This window comes from Vanellus vanellus (assembly GCF_965231255.1).
Source record: "Vanellus vanellus genome assembly, chromosome: 4".
NCBI lineage: Eukaryota > Metazoa > Chordata > Aves > Charadriiformes > Charadriidae > Vanellus > Vanellus vanellus.
In genome coordinates this window covers 11,689,593-11,714,777 of record NC_138909.1, presented here as the reverse complement: position 1 = coordinate 11,714,777, position 25,185 = coordinate 11,689,593, and positions in this window count along the sequence as shown.

Here is a 25,185-nt window from a genome sequence, read left to right as displayed (position 1 = left end):
ATTCATCACTTCAGCTAAACCACAGTGCCTGTAATTTAGCAACATCAGAGGGGCAGAGAAACAGAAGTGGGCTGGAAACCCAACCAAAAGGCTTAAATGAGCTAGATGCTCCTTTTTCCCCTCTTCTCCCTGTTACTTCTTAACCCAAGACATTTTGCAGGGTTTATATTTTTGCTGGATTTCACCAGGACAGCATATTTCCCCTGGAAGGCACCTATTTTGTATACATTGTCTCTTACGAGTGACAATTTTTAATTGAAATCTTTGAAAGGAAAAACTGCTATGACTTAAAATTGGAAGACTGTCTTCTGCATGAACTTAATGGAACACCATTCATTTTGCTGAAAAGGCCAAGGCTTTATGCTAGGCTTGTGCCAGATTTTCAGATATCCTTTTCTATATGTTTGTTCATATTGTCCTTTCTAGGTCTTCAAGCAATTAGTTTTTATTTGCATGCATCATTTCACTGCTTTGCTCCCAGGATACAGTCCTCGCTTTCTGGCTGTCCTATGAATTTTTTCCCCTCAGCATTCCACTTGGGCTTTTTCTTCAGGCTTCTGTTTGAATTCCATATCCTCAGGCCCCCTCCCTTCTCAATTTTTGGTTGCTGGCAGGTTGTGCTGCTTACTCATGTAAGAAGGTACCACACCAATTTTTTAGTTTGGGGTTGGTTGTTTTTTTTTTTTTTTATCATCTGAACAATGAAACCAGTCACTTATGCTTCTTTCCCTAAATGAACAATGCCCTTTTTTATTATTCTTTATTCACATGACTGTTTTGAATTTGACTGGTTCTTTGTTCTCAAAAATTCTCTAAGAAGGAAGAAGCAGCAATTTAAAAAAAAAAAAAAACCAAAACAAACAAAAAAAAAAACAGACAGAGAAAAGAGACTTTTTTTGTTACGTATTCAGGAGTATCACAGGTTTTCTTAAATGTTGATCGATTTTTATTTTTGTTTGTGTTATTAGAGATTAATCACTTCACAAGGTGATATGACTGGGTAAATCGTATTATATCCAGAGGCAAACCTCAGAAAAGGATAATTGGAAGAAACCAAAATATATTAAAGTACGTTTTTGAAACTTAGTTGATTCTTTTCAATATCTGTTTTCAGTTAGCATTTGATTAGTCTTTCACATAAATATATTTCATTTGTTCAAAATATTTTCTACCACAATCTAGATCAAATTATGATCTATGCGTTCATTGTATAATTTCATCTAATACTACTTTTATAAAAATGATTTAATAAGAATTTAATACATATTTTGTACTCAAAGTTTATATTTAACTTCAAGCAAGTATTTATAAATTTAATAAGCTGTTATATACTGAACTGTATTACATTTGAAAAGAAGTATTTTAGAAATTATAACGTGGACATTAATTGCGATTAAGTTTTTTTCCTTTCGCTTGAAGTAGTTTTATATATTTGAGTAGTGATTCTCTTTGGATATTCATGCATTTAAATAATTGCAATATAAAAAGTTTGGCTTGCATTTTGTCACTTAAGGCATTAGCAGTAGGAAACTTTGGGCCTCAGATGAGCAGCTCTCTGGTGTCTGTGGGTTTACCCTGTACTTACACTGCACAAGTATGTTAATGTTTGCAGAATTAGCAGTTGATTCTTTAATTGTAAACTTTTAAATTCATTCATATCTCGCTTGAACTAAAACTTGGGGGATGTTGTGCTACAATAATAAATGAATAAAAAAGATGGTTGAGTACTTATAAAAAAAAAACTAAAGGTGTTTAAAATTGTTCCCAGTAGTGAGTAACTTTGTTGGTGCTGTATTGGTGACAATTAGAACAATCAGTGAGATGTGTATTATTGGGGGGGGGGGGGGGGGGGGGGGGGGAGGGCGGAATATAGAAAATACAAAATATAGAGTAGCTTCTTCCCCCCCGCCCCCTTCTCCACATGTACTGTATTCTTTAGACATTCAATTATTTAATTTCAAGGTTTTATTCAGCTTCAAAAGGTTCGTGTCCTTTGACCTGTTCAGTCCCCTTAACACCAGCTGGAACTAAGAAATGTTTTTGCAGGACAAATAGACATGAAAAGAACAAAGAATTGGATGCAAGGTGAGAACAGGACATTCTGGTGCTATACTTGGGCTGTAGGATATCTTTTGAAAGAAAAAACCCTGATGTTCAAATACAACGACATTTTCTAAGGTGAAGCGAGTTTCCTGATATCTGAACTTTTTTTTTTTTTCGTCACTGGGAAAACTAACCTAACTTATGACATGAAGTGCTACTTAAAGTATTTGTGCACTGGGGAAGAATACCTTTCATTATTTAGAACGTACTTTTCTGGTTATCTGTTCTGAGGGTCTATTTAATGAGTACCTGGACAGAGACTATTGATCAATATCTCATCTTTGTACTGCATTTGATCCTCTGTTCCCATCGATATTTTACGTGTGTAATTCCATTCTTCATGTTGAAGTTTCTCACGAGCTGTAGCAATGGACAAGATAAAGGGATCAACGCCATTACATTGACAATTGAGAAGATAGAGTAGTCGGTGTAAATTAAATGGTCGTTACCTGGCACAACTGTGTTTGTGGCAAAATGTCTCTATATTTTAATTTTAACTTATGCAGATATTGAGAATGGAAGCACTCAGATGTGTAGTCACGTACAAGTTAACGGTGACATCGGAAAAGCCAGGCAAATTAGCATGAGAAGTGGTGTATGAAGGGGACAGTTTGTATGGTGCTTCCTTCAGTTGTGCTGGTAAATATTGGACTGATATTCGATTTTGATTATTGGCAATAGTCTGTTTTAAAAACACCTCTTTTTTCAAAAAAAAAGACTTATTCTTTAATCTTACATTGAAGTTACCCTCTAGGAGAGGTTATTAGTGAGACTCTTTGTAATTTCTTATTATTTTTATTTAGTTTGATTTGTTGATCTTACACTGTGCTATTGAGGCTCTTTAATCATTTTGTGTGATAAAAACAGAGTGATCATCTTTTGATTTTTCAGTTTTTAAGAGGGCTTGTGGCAGGTTTACTTGTAATAAGTCTTTGAATTTGCAAAGCATTCCTTCCTACATTTGGAATCTGCTGAACTTTAGGGCAATCTATTAAATTAATCTTGGTGTATCTAGTTTCTATTTTATAGAAAGATAAAGGATTAAATAAGAACTGCAGAGTGATTACTGTAATTCTGTGTTATATACTCTGTGCTACATTGGATATGCACCTATTAACTAAAATGGGTTTTAAAAACTTGAAGAACTTAAAAACTGAGGCAGTGTATATGTGCGGCACGTATGGGTATACTTTGGGGTTCTGAAATTTGCACTAGCTGAACATTAGCTCATCGCTCGTTCTTTCTTATGTGCCTGCTTCTGTTTCTTGAGAAAGTGGAGGAACCCTGAGCTTAACTTCTTCATAAATACCCCAGGATTTATGTCTGCTTTAATATTTTTAGTTTCACTAGGACCCTTAAAATATAATGTAAAAGTATGGGGGGTGGGAGGTGGTGAGGAAAGCTTAAAAAATTTAAGTCATAGAGACTATTTAGCATGCTTTGAGATGGAAAAAATAATTTCACTGGCAGAAGCATAATCAATATGCTGTTCTAGTACAGTCTGGTCTGGCTAGGTGTTTCTAGTGCACAAACACTGAAAGAATAGCACCATTGCACTTCTTGGGAGTGCATCGTGGCATATACTGTCTGTGCACATTGCCCAGAAAAGGTTCTCATTGCCTGAATTTTTTCGACCTTTTCTTACAGGTCTAGATTAGGGCACAGCTGGAAGGTGACAAATAACTACTAGGGCCTGGTATAGAACAATTTCTTCAATCATCTGTACGTGACTAGAAATACTATTTCTCCTCTTGTGGACTTGTGAAGTCCCCAGCTCGGTTTAAATGCGTTATAGTGTAGAGGAGCATCTGTTGATCAAACATCTGAGTTGACTGAGGAAAGCATCTCACGTGCTGTTGTCAGCCACAAGACAATGCTTCGTTCTGCTTGTACCAAGAACCCTTCTAATGCAAAATCAAGAGGATACCTTCTGTTCTCTGGCTTCCTGCTCCCCTGGGATGATCAGCAAGAATATCAGATCAAGAGCTAGAAACTTTTATGGTCTGCAGTTAGAGTTCCTGTCTAGTTAGTCCATATTAATGTCTAATTATAGAGTGTTACCCATGGATGAAGAGAGCCACAGTCGCTCTTACTGTCATCGTTCCTCTTTGAAGGGGAGGATGAGCTGAGTGACACTGTTTGACTGCATTGGCTGCCTGCACTATGAAAACCCCTTGTCTTTCCTTTACTTATTCATTGACTGGTAACGTGGTCTACATACGCTTTCAAGAAAGTTAGAAATTTCCTCTCATTTTCTTCATAGCAAATTCACAAAAACCATAGCAGGCATACGTTTGCCAAGCTGACCGTCGCCTTTTAAAATATTTATTCTTCCTTTGTCTGTTAAGGTCCCAGGTAAAAACTGATGAGGTTATCCTGGTGACACGGTGTGTGTGGTCAGCAGCGGTACCGCTTCGGAAAATTCATCTTCATAGGGATAAGGGTAAGGTTACCCTTAACTTAAATAAGAGCAGTTGGAGCTAATTAAGTACAGAAATGGTTAAAAGAACTTACAAACCTGTTGAGATAATTGGACACACTAGTATGATTTATAGATTCACCAGGATAATTAATTTAGTTTGTACTCTGATGGCTGTATTCACAAGTAGAACTAAAAAGCCTAACTTCATTAGATTACATCAAATTGCTAAATGCACCCAGACACGCTGAACCAGGAAATACTTAAGACTTGTCAAGGCTGTGGATTTCTCTTGTCCCAGATCACAATTTTTGTCTTTTAAATTCCTTTCTTTCCTACATTTTTCTTTGTCAAAAAATTGCTTGAAAACTGACAGAAGTTAAAAATAAAATTGAGCATATTAGCATGTTAATGTATGTTATGGAAAGGCCTTTTCATTAATGTGCTGATAACAGATGTGTTTTTATAGAGTAGTCTGCTGTGTTGAAGTACCATAGCAGCCTTTGTGTTTGGCAGCTTGGGAACCATAGGAATTACAAATGGTATGTAGATGTTCATTTGCATATCCTTAGTGCATCAGTTGAAAAAGAGTTGCTGTCTCTTTAAAGCCTCTGTAAAATGGCATATTTTATTCTGATATCTTCATTTTTTTATTATTACAGAATAGAGAATAATTAATACAGTACTAGAATTCCTCTACAATTATTTCAGGTGCCCATTGCGCATTAAAAAATATATTTTTGCATGAACAGCTTTAACAAATGAAGGAGAAAGGTCTCTAGGTAACTATGCAAGACTGAACACTGTAGATTCCTCCTTTTATCAGAGACTGCTCCATAGTTTTGTCCTTGTAGCTTAATCACTGCCCAATCTTCGTACAGGGATCAAAAACAATTGTTTCTTCAGAAAACTTGTTGACTTGTATTGCCTTTTTTTTTTTTTTAAGGGGGGAAAAATGGTAGAATTAGATGCCACTTTCTTGCACTGATTTTTCATCCGACACACAAAGACAAAAGTATTAGGCAAGCAGAGAATGATCCCTTTGCGTATGTTTTGGGTTTTCTCGCAGGGTTGCTGTTTGCAGAAACTTTATGGAACAGGGAAATACAATTCAAGATGAAATGGTTTATTTAAAGAAAATATTTCAGGCAACTTGTTGAAAAAGGGAAAAGTAGAAAGAGGTGAAATGCAGCACATCATCTGGGAATTTTACCTCATTCAGTTCTCTTTTGACTGGCATGTTTCTGCCTTTCCTGGTCCAATTAACATACGCAAAGAACACAGATACTTCTATAAACAACAGTTTGTATGAAATACGTGTTCCTAGTTTGCTGATTAAATATTATAAATATAAGATATGTTTATAGCTGAGTGCATGACATGAAAGGTCAGGAAGTGCACATGTTGCCTGATTTACTTCACTTTGGAGAAATTAAAATTAGCATGTATCTAATACTATTTAAAAAAAAAAAAGAAGAGTAACTTATTCTGTCATAAAGTATCTCTTATTTGGAACAGCAGGTAAACCACAGTTATCAATTTGGATTATTAAATACAATATCACAAATTATTTTAATCTGGCATTCCAAGCATTTAAGATCGGTGAAGCAGGAAAATAACATGTTTCTTAGTCAACACGTTTCAGTTCTGATATTCATCAACAGTAATCTGATGGGACAGCTAATAAGAGACTGCTTCAGGTTTACTGGTTCTGTGGTTAAGAGACAAATCACCTGATGGTCATTCCTGCAAATGTTTTCGTCCTTACTTAACCTAGATTCTTCCCTGGAGATGTCTTCCATCTGTATTTTGAGAGTTAGTGTTTTATCATCTTTTACCAGAAGCTCAGTGAACAAAGACTATGATTTTACTAGCTTCTCTCCACTTCCTCCTTTCTTCCCACCTCCTTCTGGGCGAATTTGTTTGATGTTGCAGTAGCACTATAAAGAACAACCTTCAGAAATCTCTTGGAATCCATGACTTTTTTTTTTTCCTGAATCCATCAGAAAATTTATTAGATGAAATAGACATCTTTTTATAAATTCAAATTTGATCTCTCTCTGTATTCTTACTCATAAAAATTTTTCTGAATTGTAATGTGTGGAGTAGGTTTGGGTTTGATTGGTTGGTTTTTTCCTCTTTCTTTGGTTTGGTTTTTGTTTGAGTTTTTGTTTTGTTTTGTTTTGTTTTAGAAATATTCCACAAGTTAATAAAACAAAAAAGTCTCTCCACCCTTACATTAGGTAATGGTACTAGAACTAGTAATTCCTCAAAACAGTAGAAAAAAAAAATCACTTTATTAATAAAGAAAATAAAAGGAAGTGGTTGAATATTCTGATAGCCAGTCAAATTTCCATGGCTGTTGAGTAGGTGGTTTTCCCACCCAGAAAAAATGAGAACATTTGATACAGAATGTATTGAGACAATAAAGTGGATGGCCTGTAAGAGCTCTCTGGGTTATTGCTCTGTAACAATGAAGAAGAAACAAAAAGACATCTTATTCAGGAAAAAAAAATGGATTCTAGACTCCTGTGGGTAACCCCACATTGCTCTCATCGTTATAATTAACATAGTTTGACACAAAAAGAGTCTGTTGAGATATCAAGGCAGAAAGTTCTCAGGCCAATGTAGATATCCTAGTATAGGGCAAAATCATAAGTGAAACAGCAGAAGATGCATCAGCTCTGCTTCTTGCAGACCAATGAATGCTTCCTATTGTTGTTTGGCCATTAATTCATAGTATGATTTATACAGAGACGTCAAACCTGCTCTTTAACTACTACTTTGATTAAATTGTGATGGAAATAAATGATCCAAATAAAATTAGTAGGTTTGAGGACTGCTGGATCATACTGTATGATGGGTTTTAAATAATTCAGTCCTTAATGGGTACCCAGTATGCTTAAATTGTATTTCTAATTTCCCTTTAAATAGTTTGCATCGCTAATTTGCTTCTAAGAGATTTCTGCCAATCAAGTTAAATACTTTCTGCAAACTGCTTACATTCCTGTCAAAGTGTACTTGTTATACTAAACACCCACATTCTGTTCTAGTTCCATTTTAGTTACTGCGTTGTTTCTTTTTTTTTTTAATCTTTCCTCCCGCAGAGTGTTAGGGACTTCTTATTGATGGGCATCCGGGAAACGGAACGCAATATTTATTTTTAAAATATATTCACTGAAGCTGTGCAGATCTAGACAGTACCTAAAAAGGCAGATCCCAGGTTTTGAAAGCTGTGCGTGGGCGTTCTCGCTTGCTTCCTTCCAAAGCTGCTCTTCTGCACCGGTGGTTCTGCCACTCTTGCAACGAGGCACAGTGCACGCCAAAGCCAACAGCGCTGTCGAGTTCTTCTTGAACCCCGCTTAGTAAATATTCCCTTCCAATATTTTGCTTTCCAGGTATCAAAATGTGTCAGGTAAACAGTGGAGTTTGAACAGTTCATAAGCCCACATGAGAATAAACGGTCTTTGGACAGCATGCTTGCGCTTGAAAGGCAGCGCGAGGAAGATTCTTTTTTCTTAGCGGATAATGCATTTCTTTTGGTCTGTGTATTAAGATATTGTATGGTAACAGCTATTATCCTGTGTAAACATTATATTGGGATAATAAGAACATTGTTAATGCTTTAAAAATGCTCTCTGCATCTTCTCATGCAGGGAAACCTTAAGAGATTTTGGCTTTAACCAGCAGAATTTTCCCCTTGAGAGCATCAGTATAGAAAGCCAGCCAGCTCAGCTAGTTTGTCCACTACGATAATTTAAGGCTAACATAATATATTAATGCAAAATAGCAGCATTAAGAGAATTTATAATTTTCAGGCAGGTTTTCATTCTGTTCAGAATGCAGAATGTGCAAACAAAGAAAGGAAGGATTTTTTTTTTTTTTGGCAGTGAAGTACCTAATAAAAAGTGAAGGTGTTGACCCACTATTCATTTCTTATTTAAATTCTCCTTAGCCAAGCAAAATTCCCTTTTGAAATTCATCACTTGACTTCCATTGAAGTTTTGATAAAAGAACTTTGGTCTTTGTTCCCGATGGTGAATTCTTTCACTTTCTTTCCTCCCACTTTTTAAAAGGAGCTTTATGTGTATTGTACCATGATATTTCATATGTGCTATCATTCATGTTTACTGCAATTCTGCAACAGCAGCTTCCACCATGTAATTTCCCATTCATCCTTTCAGCTGGTGAAGAAGCTTTTTCAGGGACTTGTAAATGTGTATTTTGTGGCAATTTTAGAAAACTTCAGCTGCCAACTTGTACTCTCAGACTCATCCTCGGTAACAGTTTCCCTGACTCTGCATGTCTTAAAGATCAATGTCGGGAATGGTCTGTAATGTAACTAAGGAGTTAGTTTGCCCTCTATCTCTCAGACTTTACTTCCAGTGACTTAAAGAGGAGTTGTATCTCAGTAAATGGGAACAGAATGGGACTACAACTAGTAAAGGGCTTCTGCTGAGTAGATCTTTGGAAGGTCTAATGAAAAATCTGCTGGAATCTCACGGACAAAATGATTCCTAGTGTCCCCAGGACTATGCATCAGATGTCTACGTGTGTTTTGTTTGTTTGTTTTGGGGGGGGGGGATGTTTTTGGTTGGTTGTTTTTTAGGGGAGTTATGTAGTTATTTGGGTTGCGTGTGTCGTCTACTTCTAGTACTCTTTAAAAATGCTGGGTTCAGTTGATGGTTGGTTTGTTTGGTAATTGTACTCTTAGTGGTTTGGGCTTTGGTTTGGGGTTTTTTGTTTGTTTGTTTTTTTAAACTTTGTATTAGATAATCAACATTTGAAGAATTCTCTTTCTGGAGACCAGCTACGAATAGTAAAAACCTTCAGCCCCTTATACTTGGGACATAATAGAGAATTGCTTCAAGAAGTCCAATTAACTGCAGGTAGTTTGTTCTCAAGCAAGTCTTCCTTACTAAGCTTATTTTCTATTTTGAGCTATGGTCTGAGCCCATATTTACCTCATGTCTGTTTGGGAGTACCAGCCCTTGGGACAAACAAATTAAAACTCTTGCTTCTACACAAGGACACATCACTAGATTTTTAAAAAGCGATAACTATTTTTATTCTACTTCCTTAGCTCACTCTAAGTCACTGTGTCTAATGCTCTCAACATGCGAACCAACCCCTTACCTTTAAAAATAGCAAAACCTATGAGAGAAATCAGATTTATTTGTCTGGATTTTGTAGCCGTGCAAAATTTATGGCTCTGGAAGTTTTAGCAAGGACTTGATTCATTCAGTTTTCTTGGCATCAAGAATGTCTTTGGAGCGTTTACTGTGGTTTGTTTCCCTCAATGCAAATAACGAGGTCGTCATTCTGATGTGCTTTTGCTCTTGAAGAATATAATCACTGATATATGTGGTTTTGAATTGCAATGCATGTAACTTAGAGTGCAATTTAAATCAAATTCTGATACATCATGGTAGTTATTTCTATTACCTGCTGCCTTCCCCCCTGCCAATCTTGTGGAGTAAGATTCTAGACCAAATTAAGTCTCAATCTCTGCTATTGATAGTAGAGGTTTTAGTATGTTAGAGACAGTTGCAATATGTCCTTTCAGTGTTCTTTGTTTTAAAGATGTTGAAATTCAGGTATTTTGGAATTAATCAACGACAAAAGCATTGCTACTCTGAATTTAAAATGTTTTGGGACACGTATGATTTTCTGGTTTGGATTTATATTGTTGTTCAGTTTAAATCTACTTTAGTCAGTTGGGGTCCATTGAATGTGTGCTTTGCCTCAAAGTCATAATTCTCATGTCTCCTGTGATTCTTTTAGTTATTTTGTATGGCTTCAGAGTGACAGATTTAAGTCTTTTTATAGTTATTGAAGTTGAAATTTATCTTGATTCTAGTCTCTCATGTTTTAGTGGAATCTGCAATAGAAATAAAATTTTACATCTAGGAGAACTCTCTGGTGATCTTTTTTTCTAGTACATCGAATATAGAGTTTGATAAACTTTTTTTAATCATCTGCTGCAGACGGATCTTGTGAGAGACTTCACCTTGCTATAGTTACATTTCTTGTTAACGGAGGCATTTGCATGTCTGACTCTGATCCTATCGCTGGTTTGCAGATATTAAAAATACTCGAAGCATACGATCGTTGATTACTGTTGATGCCTTGGTATGCCATTTTTGGTGCTGGACAAATTCTGCAATGGAGACTTTTGAGGAGTACGTTAGGCATTTTACTTAACACGTTATGGAAAAGAGGGTGAGTTCTTAGCGGGGTTTTTTGGTGGGTTTTCTCTTGCGTTCAGCTTTTTGAGCTGTCCTAAAGTACGTCTTGTAAGTACTGGTTTTTTAGTAGCTCTTATAGTAGTATTACAGGTTTTACAATTTATAGGGAAACTAGTTTGCTGAGTGATCTTTTGAGTAAAATTGGGCTGTTTATTTCTTTTTAGATGCTTCATGTGAATGGGTACACACTTCCTTTTGAAAGTCACTAAAAGGATAATGAATGGTAGTTGTGGTTAATAATGAAACAAGGATGCAAGAAATCAGTGTTCTGAAGATTTTGATGAAAACCCGAGACCTTTTTTTAAAGATCATTGCATCTTTTTAGTTTTGCCTTTAAAATGACTGACTTCAAAGCATGTGAAAAAAAAAACCCACACAACTAAACACTTAGCTTTGCATGTATTTAGGAAGCTGTAGATTTTCTCAGGCATAAACGTAGCAAGAGGTTTACTAGGCCCAAGAAATCTTGCAGTAGGCAATTATTTTCCTATGTGAACAACAAAATCCCATGTTTGCAACACTTTTCATCTGTGTACGAAAAGACATGGGTTTAGATCTTTGATTTGTGCCTATTAACTCCTAACGTTTTCCATTTATTGGTAAAGCGGTTTTGAAACCTGAAGTAAATGGCATCGATCAAGTTCATCACATTGTATTCTCAGAATAGAATATTAGAGCTTCCACAGAAGGACTATGGCAACCGATTGTTTCATTTTAGAAACTGTTTTTTGAGCCCGTCACAACTCTTGGGCAAAATTTCTTAGCAAAGCCATGAATCACTTCTTATTGTGTTCCTTCAGGTATGGCAGAGCCGTTTTTCACTTTGTTTAACAGAATAAACTGATAGTGACAGTTCTACCTGTACAGGGTCCTTTACTACAAAAAAAAGTCTTGAGGATATCTAAAAAAATAATAGTAATAGACAAGTTTAGTAAAATGACTCAAGCTTTTCTTCTGATTTTTAAAAAACATCTGGCTTTTTCAAGGTGCTTAGCAGACTTTAGCATTTCTAAAGTAACAGACAGGGATGCTCTCTTAAACAGCAATCAGTCACGTTTTGCATCAAAGGACGGCAACCAGAAACTTTATGCACACACTTAAATAATAATTATTATTTTATAAATCCTGATCCAAAGAAATTAATAACTTAGCTTATTTGCTCAAGGGATGCATTTCTTTTTGAATAGGATAGAAGATATTAGCAAGTTAATATCTTCCCACTGTGGTGGAAAGTGAGTGAAAATTAATGAAGATAATAGGCTTTACTCAGATCACTTCATTATTGTCATAGCTTTACCTGCCCTGTTTTATGACTGCCTTATTGTCTGCAGTGGAATTATTGTCTTAGCTCTGCCTGAATTACTTTATAAAACAGCTAAAAGGGATCAAATTACATAGATTAAGTATTTTTACATCTTGCTTTCATTAATTGCTCATGTGTGTTGCAGGGCTTTTTTGTACGGCTTCCCCGATGTTTGTAGAAGGTAGGGGGAAGGTATTTTTATTTTTGAACTACATGCAGGATGCATGCATTCAAATTGAAGTTTCTACTTGTGGACTCTGCTCGTTCCTCTTTTTTCAATGGACCATACGACTGTAGAGATAACTTAAGTTCCCAAAACAGGAATTGAAAGTTTCTCCTTTCTTAGATGATTGGCGCCTCCGGGGCCATCCTCTGAAGGATGCCAGGATTCATATGTCTCCACTAGGACATGGGGAATAAGTAGAGTACATAAGTTGACAGTCTCCCTAAATAGTTGTTCATGGGAATACTCAAGGACTCTACTAAAGATGCCACTAGATGGTGAGAGGTTCAAATTATGACCTTAAGAGCATGCAAAGCTCATATTTTTCCTTTTGAATTTTGCTGAGGTATTTAAATATCTCAAGTAATGCTCCTTGCATGAAATGGCAGCTTCAGACAAGAAGCTCAACCAAAAGCAGAAAAATACCTGAATTGGTCCAAACGATTTGTTTTATTTTTCACCGTCTAATAGAAAATTGAGGCATTTGGACAAAAATTAACAATGCCTACGGGAAACGTTGTTTCTGTGGGAAATTCATTGTAGGAATTGAAAAAGCTTTTGAAACAGAAAATTCTCTACTAACTCTCTGGGGTAGATCATTAAACCTTTCTTGTTGTTGCTGTTGTATTAGTTCAATAAAATACAGTAATATCAACACATCTACCACATTTTTCCGTGTGACATGAAGTGCTCCCTTAACACTTGCATCAAGTAGCATCACTACTTGCCTGTAGTAGCCAGGGCTTAGCTGGTGTTGCCAGCCAGCACATGTGTTTGTATTTAGTTTTCTAGGCATGTTTGCTTTCCCTTCAGCTCTTCTCCTCTGTATGACATGCCAGCATTTCTTAGTCCCATCACATCCTTATGCTTGCTTTCAGTTTTCATTTTTTCTCGTGCCAAATTTTTTGCCAAATGTTCTGTTTCTTCTATGGACGCGTTTGCAGCAGGCTCCCTCCAAGTGTCTGTGTTTCATATTTGAACAGCTCATCAGCGGGCATATCAACTTCTCTTGCTGGGAATTTGTTTTCTTCCTCAAAGAGATCTTTGCAGCTTGATGTTGACAGCTTTTGTCTTCCCCTGAGGCAATTTTCTTTAGGGTCTCTGGGTAGTCTGTCAGCTGCTTTTGTAGAAATAAAAAGGCAAACAGCTATGCTAATTACTTCAAATATGGCTTGCATGTAAAAATTGCTACAAGTGGTGAGGACATTGTTTTGACCCCTTTTTTTCTGGACGTAATCATTCAGACTGTGTATGCATCTTCATGCCCTGCAAGTATCTAGATTTCTTTCCAAAAAATTGTTTAAAATTAAAAGATTTACTGGGGTTTTGATTTCTTCATAAAGCTCGCAGCGTCTGTTGATTTTGAAATACTCCTTTTAACCAGGCTGAAAATGAAAATGTTTCCACTCCTCTTCCTTTCTCTTCTTCTGCGCCTCCTATCAGATAAGTGACACACGCGGTCATAGTAGGGGGGAGGGATCCTTCGCATTCTGACAGCTCCGGATCACTTTCCGTTCACGGATCGACAGCAAAAGCTCCATGACACAACGGGGGTGGGACCGGGGGAAGCGCGAACAGAGTTTGACTTCTTGGTGACATTGGAGGAGGTGTTCTGTGGCAGGTGGCAATGTAGCAGTCTTGTGGAGACCAGTCAGGAGTAATGGGCTGGAAAATCCAAGGTCACTAGTGCGGTATCTTCCTGGTGCTTAGTACTGGTGTTGCGTAAAGCGGTGGCTCAGATTATTTAAAGCACAATTGGAAGGGGGTGGGGGGGAAAGGAGAGGGGGATGGCACGATGCAGCATGATGTTCCTTTTTGCAGAGACTCTGGGTTTTTTAGGTAAGACTTACTTCATTTCTCTTTTTAAAGGCAATTGCTTTTTTGGTCTCTCCTTTGACAGCTGGACGCTGTTATACATGGCAACTGTCGCCCTCTCCCGAAGTCATGCAGGCTTTGGTGCCAGGTAATGGGGAATCCAGCCCACAGTCTGTTAAACTATTTAGAGTACTATTGATTTCCACACACACACCCCACCCCTTAATTTCAGAAGTGTTTGGTTTTTATGAACCAAGATTGATAGGGATAACCAAGTTACCAGGGCAAGAACTACCTCCCAGTGAAAGGTCGTGGGCAGCCAGCTCTAGGTGGCCCTGCTTGAGCGGGTGATTTGGACCAGGTGACCTCCAGAGGTCCCATCCAACCTCAACCATCTTGTGAAGTTCAAAATCCCGGAGGATTTTTTTTCTGACCAAACCTTTTTCTTCCATTTGAGCACAGTGAGCTTCTTACTCTTAGCTTGCTCCCACACACTTGTGTAGGCTGGATGTCACTCTGTAGTCTGATGTGTTGCTATGTTTCTGGAGGCTGATGGAGGATGTCAGACTAAAAAGAGGGGAGAGTGAGCTCTGCTGCAGAACAGCGTTTTTACTTTTTCTATTTAAAGAGCTAATTATAAAACATTTTCTAATTTTTGCCTAACTGTAATGGCAGATATTTGCAAATTCTAGCAGTAGATTATATAAACCACCATCCTGTCCATCCAAGTAGTTCGGAATACGTTTTTGGTTGGGTGTTTTCTTGCAGCTTGATCAGTTTTATATTCTTATAGGAAGACTTAAATTCATCCCTGTTTTTGTATTTTGCAGTAGAGCTGTCAAAAAAGCAGTTTCTAGTTTGGACGGGTGGATTTGAGGGGCAAGGAGAACTGGTTTCAGACTAAGTCTGAGAAATCACACATCTGAATTCTCTGACAAATAAGAACTTTCTGTCCCTTTAGATTTTTAGTTGAAACTGATGTCCTTGTCAGCATCCCAGATGATACCAGTAATGAAACTGCCAACATTGTCAACTCCATTGGGCTAGCTGCCTGTTTCCCTCGTGGTCTTGAGATCCAGGACAGCCCTGCTAGCAGAATCCCTGGGGCTACTGCTCTGCAGATTCACGAGGCCCTGGCTCTGGGGTAGACTAATAAATTATGTCTGACAAAAGGTGCAGTTGTTTCTGCCTAGGGGCCAGAGACATCAGGGATCCAGGTAAAAAAATAAGCAAAACTGATGATGCCCAGTGTACTTAAAACATAATGTTTGTGGAGCAGCTCTTCTTTGAAGGCGCCTGGTTTCATAATAATGTCCCTAACTAGTTCTACCTTTCAAACCAGATCAGACAGATCTGATAAGGTTGCAAGGGCTGAATTGTGCAGCAGAAGATGTGTAGTAGCTTTGTGTAGCTAAAGAAGGGGGTAAGATGCTCAAGCCTATCAAACAGATATTTATTTATTTACCTTTCAGATCAGATCAGTTCAGCTCAGTAGATATTTGAAGCAGAGAGACTCTGCCTACATTTTGAAGCCTATGCAATTGAAACATATTTTTGCTATATTCCAGATATCTCTTTGACTTTTGATCATCTTCTGCTATGACACAGGGAGGGTAGCATGAGCTCACTACATCACTCTGTCTTTCACGTCTGCCTCTGTGGCTTTCCTTGTTCTCACCTCAATCTATGTACTCAGAAGATGAGACAAAGTTGTCCCACAAACCATCTCTCTGGATCAAAAGACTCAATTCTTTTTTGAGCTTCATCCTCCCCCTTTATTATACAGCCTACCGGCCTCTCCACTTCCTCTTTTTCACTGTAGTCCATTCATGTCTTTTACCCCTACATTCATACTGGAGCCTTCATCATCTCTGTTATCCCACCTTTTCAGAATTCACTTGCTTATAACCTGTAAGTTTCCAGAAACAAACTCTTACCAGCTACATTTTCCTGTTCTCCCCTCTCCAATACCTGCAAGCAGATGCTCTTAAAAAGCCTTCTTTAAAGAAACTGAGAATAGCAGCTCCTCTGGAAGTTAGCACGATTTTCCTGAGGGGGTTCAGAGTACTTCTGCTTATTGAATTCTGAGACACTGCATGCAGTACACCCGTGCTACGTCTGTGTTGTCGTGGCTATTCAGCATAATGGTGTAAATTTAAAATTAAAAAGTAAGAGTTTTATTTCTTTAGCAGAAAATTAGAGGAGCTGAGACAGCTCATTTGGCGTGGCAGCATTCCATTGAGCCGAAAGGTAATTTTCAGGGACTGCGTCTTCGGTAAGTATTCCTGCAGCAGTGGGGTAGTGATTTTAATGTGCAGTGCTGCATTTTAATAGCCAATTGAGATGGCTATTAAGATATAGCATTGTACATTAACATCACTGCCGCACAGAGAGCGGCTGGTGACTGCTCCTCAGATGACGGCTCTCTCTGCATTCTGCTTCATAGCAGTGGTTTTCTTAGTAGCTTCTCTGATCTCCTGCAAGGGAAATAAAAATCAGTATCCAGTTAATATTTCACGCTGTGTTGGACATCCAGATCCCAGGGAAGAGAGAGCAGGAGAGTAGGGACGTGATGCTGGGGGGTGGCAGGGAGCAGGGGGGTTGAGGCAGAGGAGGAAAGAGCGTAAGAGAGAAAATCCCCTTGTGAAAGGATCATTTCTTGGTTTTCATCTAGTAGACTCGCTTTGGCTCAGTGAAAACGTGGTTCGCTAACCCTGAAACTTGGGATACAGTGCTTAGAGGAGGACGATGTAGCAGAAGTAGGTGTGTGTAGCTAAAAAGGCAGTAAGATACTGAAAATTCATGAGACCCTGGGAAATGTGAGAAACTGCAAGGAAAAAGGTACAGCTGAAAAACCATATATACTTGAAAACTTATCAGAAGTGTTTAAGAAAATAATTCAACTTCTACCCTTTGCACTTAGAAGAAGCTAATAGACAGTGAGGGCCTCATCAGTTACTTACATAGGATTAGGCATTTCCTTGCCTATAGTTTTCTGCTCTGTTCTGATAGGAAAAAGTTTTATTTACTGTCAGTCTATGCAGTTCACAGGCATCTTGCAGCATTTGCAGTGCTGAGATTTTGAAACTCTGTTTTCCAGTGAAAAGAACCTGATTGCACCTGAACAACCTTCCTCACAAAAATGCAGAAATTACAGGAAAAGGGTCTGTGACAATACGGTCTTCTGTCTCTCTTACAGTACTTGTGAAATGACTCAGAACAAGGGAAACAAAATTAGTCCCTGGAACTGCAGATAGCCTAGGATAGGGAAGGATGCTGTGGCAAAAGTTTGTCGTAACAGAGGGAAAGATGTATTCCCAAACTCCCTTGAATGGCCTTATTCTATCCTTTTATCTCTGCGTTTTCCTTGGGAGCAAGCTATGGCAATTATCTATCACATGACTTAGTTTCTGAAAACTTGCTTGAAGCAGAGCTAGAGAGGACACTGAGATCAGTAGCTCTGCCTTTCAAATTCTTATAAATTCACATTTTGGTGAATAGAAACACGTATGAGTTTACTTGTTAGTTAACAGATTTTTTTTTTTAAAAAAAAAAAAAAAACACGATAGAGAGACTTGCCTGGAAATTGTGAATTGCTTTGGTTGGAAAAAAAAACCCAACCATATATTGTTGCTTAAAAACAAATCAGTATCTGATTCTAATACGCGAAACTTCAGGCTGCAATTACTGCCTAAAACTTCAACCTGTGAGTGTTGATGTTTTTGCTAAGCATTTTGAAAGGCAAAATCCAGTTTTTGGCCATGTAGAAATACCACTAGCAAAACAAATAGAGGATGTGTACAGAGAGATAGCTGTTTAACATTTAACCTGCTAAAGAATCTATTAGTGTTTAATTGGCTACCTGTCTGTACTTTCTAGTATGATAGTAAATCCCATCAGCTGCGTGAGCCTTCTTACAGGTCTCTGGGTTATGAGATGCCACATTTGTAAGAATAAGGTAAAATTATTTTGGTGTTTTCATTGTTAGGAATTAATTTACAAAGAACTGTCTTTCTCTTTAAATTTCAAAAATACAGTGATGAAAGTCTTTTGAACATGAAGGACTAATTCAGGCTAAAGAATATCTGCTCTGTAAGCACCTTCTCTGCGGAAAATCATAGATGGATTTTATCTCATTCAGTATCCCCAGCATCCCAAATGAATTAGTGACTGACAGTACCAGCAGGCTAAAGCTTAACCGTGCAGAGTGATCAAAAGCCTGGGAGAGAGAAAACAATGTGAAATGGTAAAGATTTGGAGTATTTTTTAAAATGATTTTAATGTAATGCTCTTGACTGAAGGAATTTTTTGTTTGTTACTATGCAAAAAGTGATGAAACATTCACATTCTTTGCTGTGTGCCATATTCTGCTGCTCTTCTAATTCAGAAGAGCCAATTCAAATGTATGTTTGTTTTTCTTACATGCTATCTTTAAAACTATGAGGAAATAGAGTAGCAGTTCAGCATTTTCATGCTGATATGCACCACTAGAGGCCATCATATACCTCCTTAAATATTAGATAGATATGCAAATTATTCTAGAGATGATGTGAATACTCAATGAATGTAAAAGTCTGTATAAAAGGGCATGGGAAAAATTCTTATTTGAGAGAAGACTATCACAGCTGATTAGTGTGAACACCACGTCTTCTCAGGCCAATTCTAATTGATTCAGAGCACCTATATTCTCTCGTACGTTCCTGCATAACCTTTTAGTAGATCATCAAGTATGTGTAATAAGTGAACTCTGGAGATGGTAACTGTTGTGTACAGTCTGCAGGTCTAAATCAGTACATATGCTAAAGCTTAGAAAATAAAATGTGAATCTTCTACGTTGATTTTTAGTCTGCTTGGATTAGAAATTAAATATTTTTCCCTTAGTTGTCTTCCCATCTGGAAAATGGAATGTCATTCTTGATCCCCCATAGGCTACTTATCAGGATTCATTTATGAGCTAACATGTAGCTACTGCTTTGAGTAACTGACTGATATATACAGTAGTCTTTATGTTATACAGTGATACTCTTTTGAATTGTGGAAACAAATGATTGACTTTATAGATAAGGTAGCGTGATTTTAATTTGAAAAAAAATTCAAATTAGCATTCGTTTTATACAATCAAGACGTGTTACCAAAAGTAGTAATACAAAAGGGTGGTAAATAAAAGAATTAGTTTTTTAATGGGTTTGGATAACTCTATGAAAGGGCTATCGTGTGGCATGGACCTTATCCAGGAGATTTCCTCTAGTCCTTTGATTTTTCAGTTCACTTCTTCAGGCAAACTAACTATTCAAAGAAATGTTAGCTTATTTTACTTACCTTTTGAAAACTTGCTGCATGGTACTTTATATTATTAATAGGTGAAAGCTTTGCGTGTGTGTGTGAAAAGTGAGTAATTAGAGTAGAAGTACTGCATTATCTTAAGCAGCTTAGTATTGCAGTATTTTCTCATCAAAATGTTGAATGGAGAGAGAAGATCAAGATAAACAACAAACCTCAAGTACTGTTGTAGTACCTCCAAACTACTTGTCTGATAATAAAAGCAGTAGCAATCTACATGCTCTACAGTGTATTCAAGTATTTTTAAAATAAGAAAAGGATAATGTATGATATGTAGCCAAAAATGAAAAATGTCAAGTATAAAAGTAGCAATACAGTAAGTGCTTTTGTCCCAACAGTCCATGCTAATTTCTGGGGGCTTTGGGGGGGGAATTTGTTTCATAACTCTTAGTGATTTTATGAAAATGAATTTGTGCTTCAAAATTATAATGGAAGACTACTCAAAATGATTGCAAAAGATCACCAGATATCCTGAGATTATCAGGAAAAAGAAGTTATGCACAAGAAGGCACTATGGCAAATTATGTATTTTTTCACTAGATTTGGAAAAAAATATCTTGCAAAGCTCAGGATCATTGATAAGTCTCTTAATAAAAGAAATAAAATTTAGTATTCTATTAGATGAAAGGAAAAAACAATAGAGAAAAGAGACTAATATGACAGCATAACTCAGTTTCCAGTGGCTTCTGAACTGATGAATAACAGTGAATATTATTCAGTCACTGTACCCACCATGTGTAATTTCACTTCAAAAAGACAAGTGAAATATCTCATTTCTGGTATAATACTTTTGAAATAAGTTCATTTCAGAAACATATTTTTCCTCAGAGGAATTAAAACTATATGCGATTGTCTTACTCTTTAACTTGGCATATTATTTTTCAAATATGTACAACATTCTTCATTTTAAACAGGTTTCCTAAACTGATATATAGCAAACTGATGCACAACATGCCATTTGGCTTTACTTTCAGATCTTTTCTGCTATGAAAAACATGGGGATTTTCTGCGCATGCTTTGGAGTGTAGCTCAACAGGATTGCTGAGAAGGCAAATCTGCCTATTTCTCATTTTAGGGGAAAAAACAACGCCGTAAAGGAATGGAAGGTGGATTTTAAAGAAATCTATTTGATCGAGTTTTGAATCATTTCCATTTCTCCACTACATACTTTTCATGGATACCTGTGAAGTGCGTCCTGAGTTGCCCAGACTGAACGGAAGTGAAAGCGTGGTGCAGGCATCCGACTTGGTTGTACTGTAAGCCTGCTTCGTACAATGGTTCTTTTCAGGACCTGTTGTCATGGCCAAAATGGTGCATTTCCAGTCTGTAGAGTTTCTGGACCCAAACTAGCACATCAGCACTTCTTTCTACCATGTCAGTTTATCAGCTTAAATGTTTGTTAACTCCGAGAGGACCAAATCATGCTTCCTGGTGTAGACATGTCTTTGGAGCATGTTGCTTTTCATCTTTGTGACTCAATTTCCCACCTGGGAGATGGTGATAACAATGCTAATGTGTCTCATTATTGTCTTGCCTATTTAAACTGTAAGCTCTTCAGGGCAAGGACTGTCTCATACCATATGTCTTCACAGAGACTGGCAGAATGAGTCACTGATTGCATTTGGGGTCTCTTGGTGCCACTATAATTAAAAGAGAGACAATAATATTAAAAAGGAAGAAAAGGGGGAAGGTAGGTCTGGTATCAAGAGGCTTGCAGATTTCCTGGTAGCAACCCAAAAGCAAGAGAAAAGTTTATCTCCGAGGAGAATCCTTGCTTTTTCAACTTTCTCAACTCCAAATGTCATATTGTTTTTCAAAGTATAGTAGGGAAGCTGTGCAAGCAGGGTCATCCCAAAGCTAAGGGGTGGTAGTTTACCATTACAGATCCTAACTGTAAGAGAAGGATTAGTAGTTTGAGCTATTGCAAGGGCGTGGGTTGGAGAACAGATCATTTTTTTTAATAGAATTGCACCTATAAAATTAGACCTCCTTCCTCATTAGAGGATGAACAGATGTTTCTGAGAGTGGATGAGGTGTTTGCACTCGCAAGTGGAGAAAGGCAAGCTGATGTGAGAGGTGGAGGCTGATTCCCGTTCTGCTGGAGCACGTCAGTTGCTGACAGAGCTCTATTCTGTCACAGTTAATGGTAAGAAGTCTTTCACCAGGTTTTTTTATGCAGTAGGGGAAGACTAACGAAAGGTGTTCCTGTGGTTACTAGAGATGGCTGCTGAAATGTAGTTCTATACGCTAACAGCTCCTGCTTTGGCATTTCTAAATCCATGTCTTATTTGAAAATGTTCCTCAGATTTGGGTCCAGCACCCATTTTGTATCTCAGCTCTGCAGAACTAGTATTATTCCCCTGATTCTGGACTTGATCAAATACACCACACGCAGTAAATCCCTGTTTCCACTTTGTCCTACTCGCGTAGTCTGTTCTATCTCTGGCTGATGTTAAAACCAAGAAGTGCATTCCGTGTCAGAAGGGCAGCTTTTTCTCATTTTTTTGCCTGGCAACTCTTTGGCTAGATTTGGGTTTATAGCCTATAGGAGTGCTTCCCATGGATTACGTAAAGTGGGCAGCAAATTGGGATTTGGTCTGAAGGCTTTTATGAATTTCTGTCTACACCCAAGGTTTGTACCCTGGCACAGAAAGAGTAAAATACATTGTTATTACTTAACTAATCCACGCAGTTCACATTTTAGACTCTGGTTTAATACTCGGATGCCCCAACAATGGCCCACAGTGTTCGTAGAAAGTATTAGGAACGTATTTGTAAGGATATTCTGTGCTGAAATGACACAGATTACAAGAGCCAAAGTTTCATGTCAGCGCATCCCTTTTATTACTCGTAAAAAGCCACAAGCTTACATTAGAGTTTTGACAAGCTTCCAGTCTGAAATATAAAACACAATGTTGGCTGTGCATTTAGATTTTCCAAAATGGGGTTACTGGGTTAGTAATGAAGAACTTCTCCTTTGTTGCACTGCAATAGTTCAAACCCGATTGGCATAGAACTGAAAAACTCTAAAATTTGTTCTCTGCCATAATGCAGTCCTCAAGACCCAGGCAAGAGGAGCTCTTGACAAAGTAAGATACCTTCTGCATCATGCAAGCTGATACATGGCACGGCGGGGGAAAGCAAGCTTGCCTGAAAGAAAACTTACTTAAATATCAAGAGCTTAACCAACCCTTGATGGCCATGCACTCATGCACTTTGGTTTTATTTCCCCTTCCTTTCCTTCGAGAACAAGCACTGCTTTCCATTTATAAGGGTCAATACACTGAATACGCTATCAGCAATTGTTTAAATGTATATTGGTATTCTTCGTTTAACATCTTGATCCAAGTTTGTGTCCTTATCATCTCGCTGAAGGTGAGAATTTTGATTACAGGCCATTAGAAGCATTTAGAGCAATTTTAAGTTACTGAATGTAACTTTTCTTCCTGCCTGAATGGAAAATCGTTGTTTATAGAGAAACAAACGGTAAAGAAGTTATGTTTTAAAAGAGAGCGCTCTAGAACTAGCTCCATTCTCTACTGGAGGTGTGATATCTTTAAAAAGGAAGGATTGGTAGTGGCTGTAGTCCATCCTTCCCGCTCTCAGCAGTGCTGGGGCAGGCAGCAGTACTTGTACATCCTGCAGTCCTTTGCAGCGTAGCTTTCAGGCTGAGGGAGGTGGTATATAGTGGGTTTCACGCCCCTCTCTGCTCAGGAGAATTTGTCTGCTTCCTGAAAACTCTGCTGGTAGCTGACTGCAGCAGTGTCCCCATGACTTATGTTAACTTATTTAACAAATAGCTCCTTGTCTTTGGGAATATATAAGATTTTGTAATTGTCTCTATCACATACTTTGATTTTTTTTAATAGGATAACTTAAACCAAAAGCCTGGTCTTGTACTGGTGAGACTCAAAGTGATAGTTAGAGTTGCAAATTATAAGCAAATCTGGCTTCTCCATAAAAAGTTATATTATAGTTCGGTTTGATACTTAAGAAACAAAATATTCCTTTCCCTATTACTTCTAAATGAAACTAATTTCTATTTGTTAACTATCCTGTGCCAATCAGAAAGTTTTATGATTAGCAATAGAAGTTCTCCTCAAATCTTCCTCTTTTCCATCATTTCCTCCTTATTCTAGAGAAAAAAAATTCTTCTTAGGGAACACACCCGCTTCAGTGGAAAGATATAACTGAAAAATAAAAGCAAAGCATATGTTGAGTGGGAAGGAGATAGATACAGTGTATATGAGAGTTTTGTCTTTTTTTGTGCCTACATTTACAAAAAGGGTGACAATTCTTTGTAAGCGGAGTTGGATGGAGGCTTGGAAACAACCCTTTAAGTCATATAGATGTTCTGTTTATCTGCAGGTTTTGCTTTGGATATGTCATCACTATTCTTTGGGAATCTTACTGTTACTTCTACAGTCAATAATAATATTTAAATTTTTATTCCTGACTATAAAAAGAGAATTCTTTATGCCAAGTTATGTGACTATAAATGAAGGCTACGGAGACTTAGCAAAGCACAATAATAGTACCCCTGGCTCCACTAGTCATGACTAAGATCTTACTCTGAATTTCCCTATTGTCTAAGGGCAATAACTAGTTTAGTTTTGATTTGTTAACCTGCAGCTATGGCAAGTATTATCAGTTATTTGCTGATTCCTGTTTTTGTAATTTATCTCCTTCTCTAGATCATTATGGCTTGGTATTTTCAAGATGGGTTTCAAGTAAAAAAGTAAGGTCCAAATTAACACATGCTTCAGTTAATAGTTTACTTTTATGGGATTTTCTATTGATTTCAATAGAACTACTTATTATGCTCAAAGGTGATTATTTTCTGGGTCAGGGGCTAGTATCGCATAATTCTTGGGGAAAAGGACCGCATTTATTATGTTCTTTCTAGTTAATGAGGCTTAGTTAAAATTTATCTGTGAAGTTTAGATTAGGAGGCAGATTCAAATTTCCCCAGCATTTGGAATTCAGTAATTTTCGTGGAGATCATCCGTGGAATAAATTTCAATTTTTAAAAAGCACCTATTATCATGCACATTTATTTATCTAAAAAGATCCTCTTTTAAACCCGTAAGAGCTTAATGCCATAATTGCTTTTAATGTCTTGGCCAAATGTGAATTAACAAAAACCCATTGGAAAATGTGATTATCTGCATCCTTAATTGTAGGGTGACCCCTCTCTTTGTGAGCTCCAAATCACCTCATTATATTCAAGTCCTACATAGGTACAACCACTGCAAAAGGTATTATGAATTCCCTATAATAACAATAATAATTAGTAATAATTAATAAAGAAGATGGACCGGTTAGCTTGGTATGTAGCCAAGGCACTTCTGTTGAATTAACAGGGTTTTTTTCATTTTTGTCTTACTGCATCTACTGAGCTTAATCACTAAATTATATTTTACTACATGTTAGTAGGTAGATAAACTCCGAAAGCACACGCCTCTTACCTGAAAAAAGTTCCAGCTAAATCCATTCGGCAAAAAAGTAGGGCATGAAGGGCACAGGAAATCTCCAGCTTCTGGCTTTCTTTACCTCATTTGATCAAATTTCTTTCTCTAATGAATTCCTGATTATCCTAATAAGCTTCTGCTGATTGACTGGGAAGCCAGGATATGAGCCTGCATGGGTCAAGAAGATCACGAATTTATAAAACTCGGGTTTTGGAAACACAGTTTCAGGTTTTGTTCTGCTCCTATGCAAATACCTAATCCAA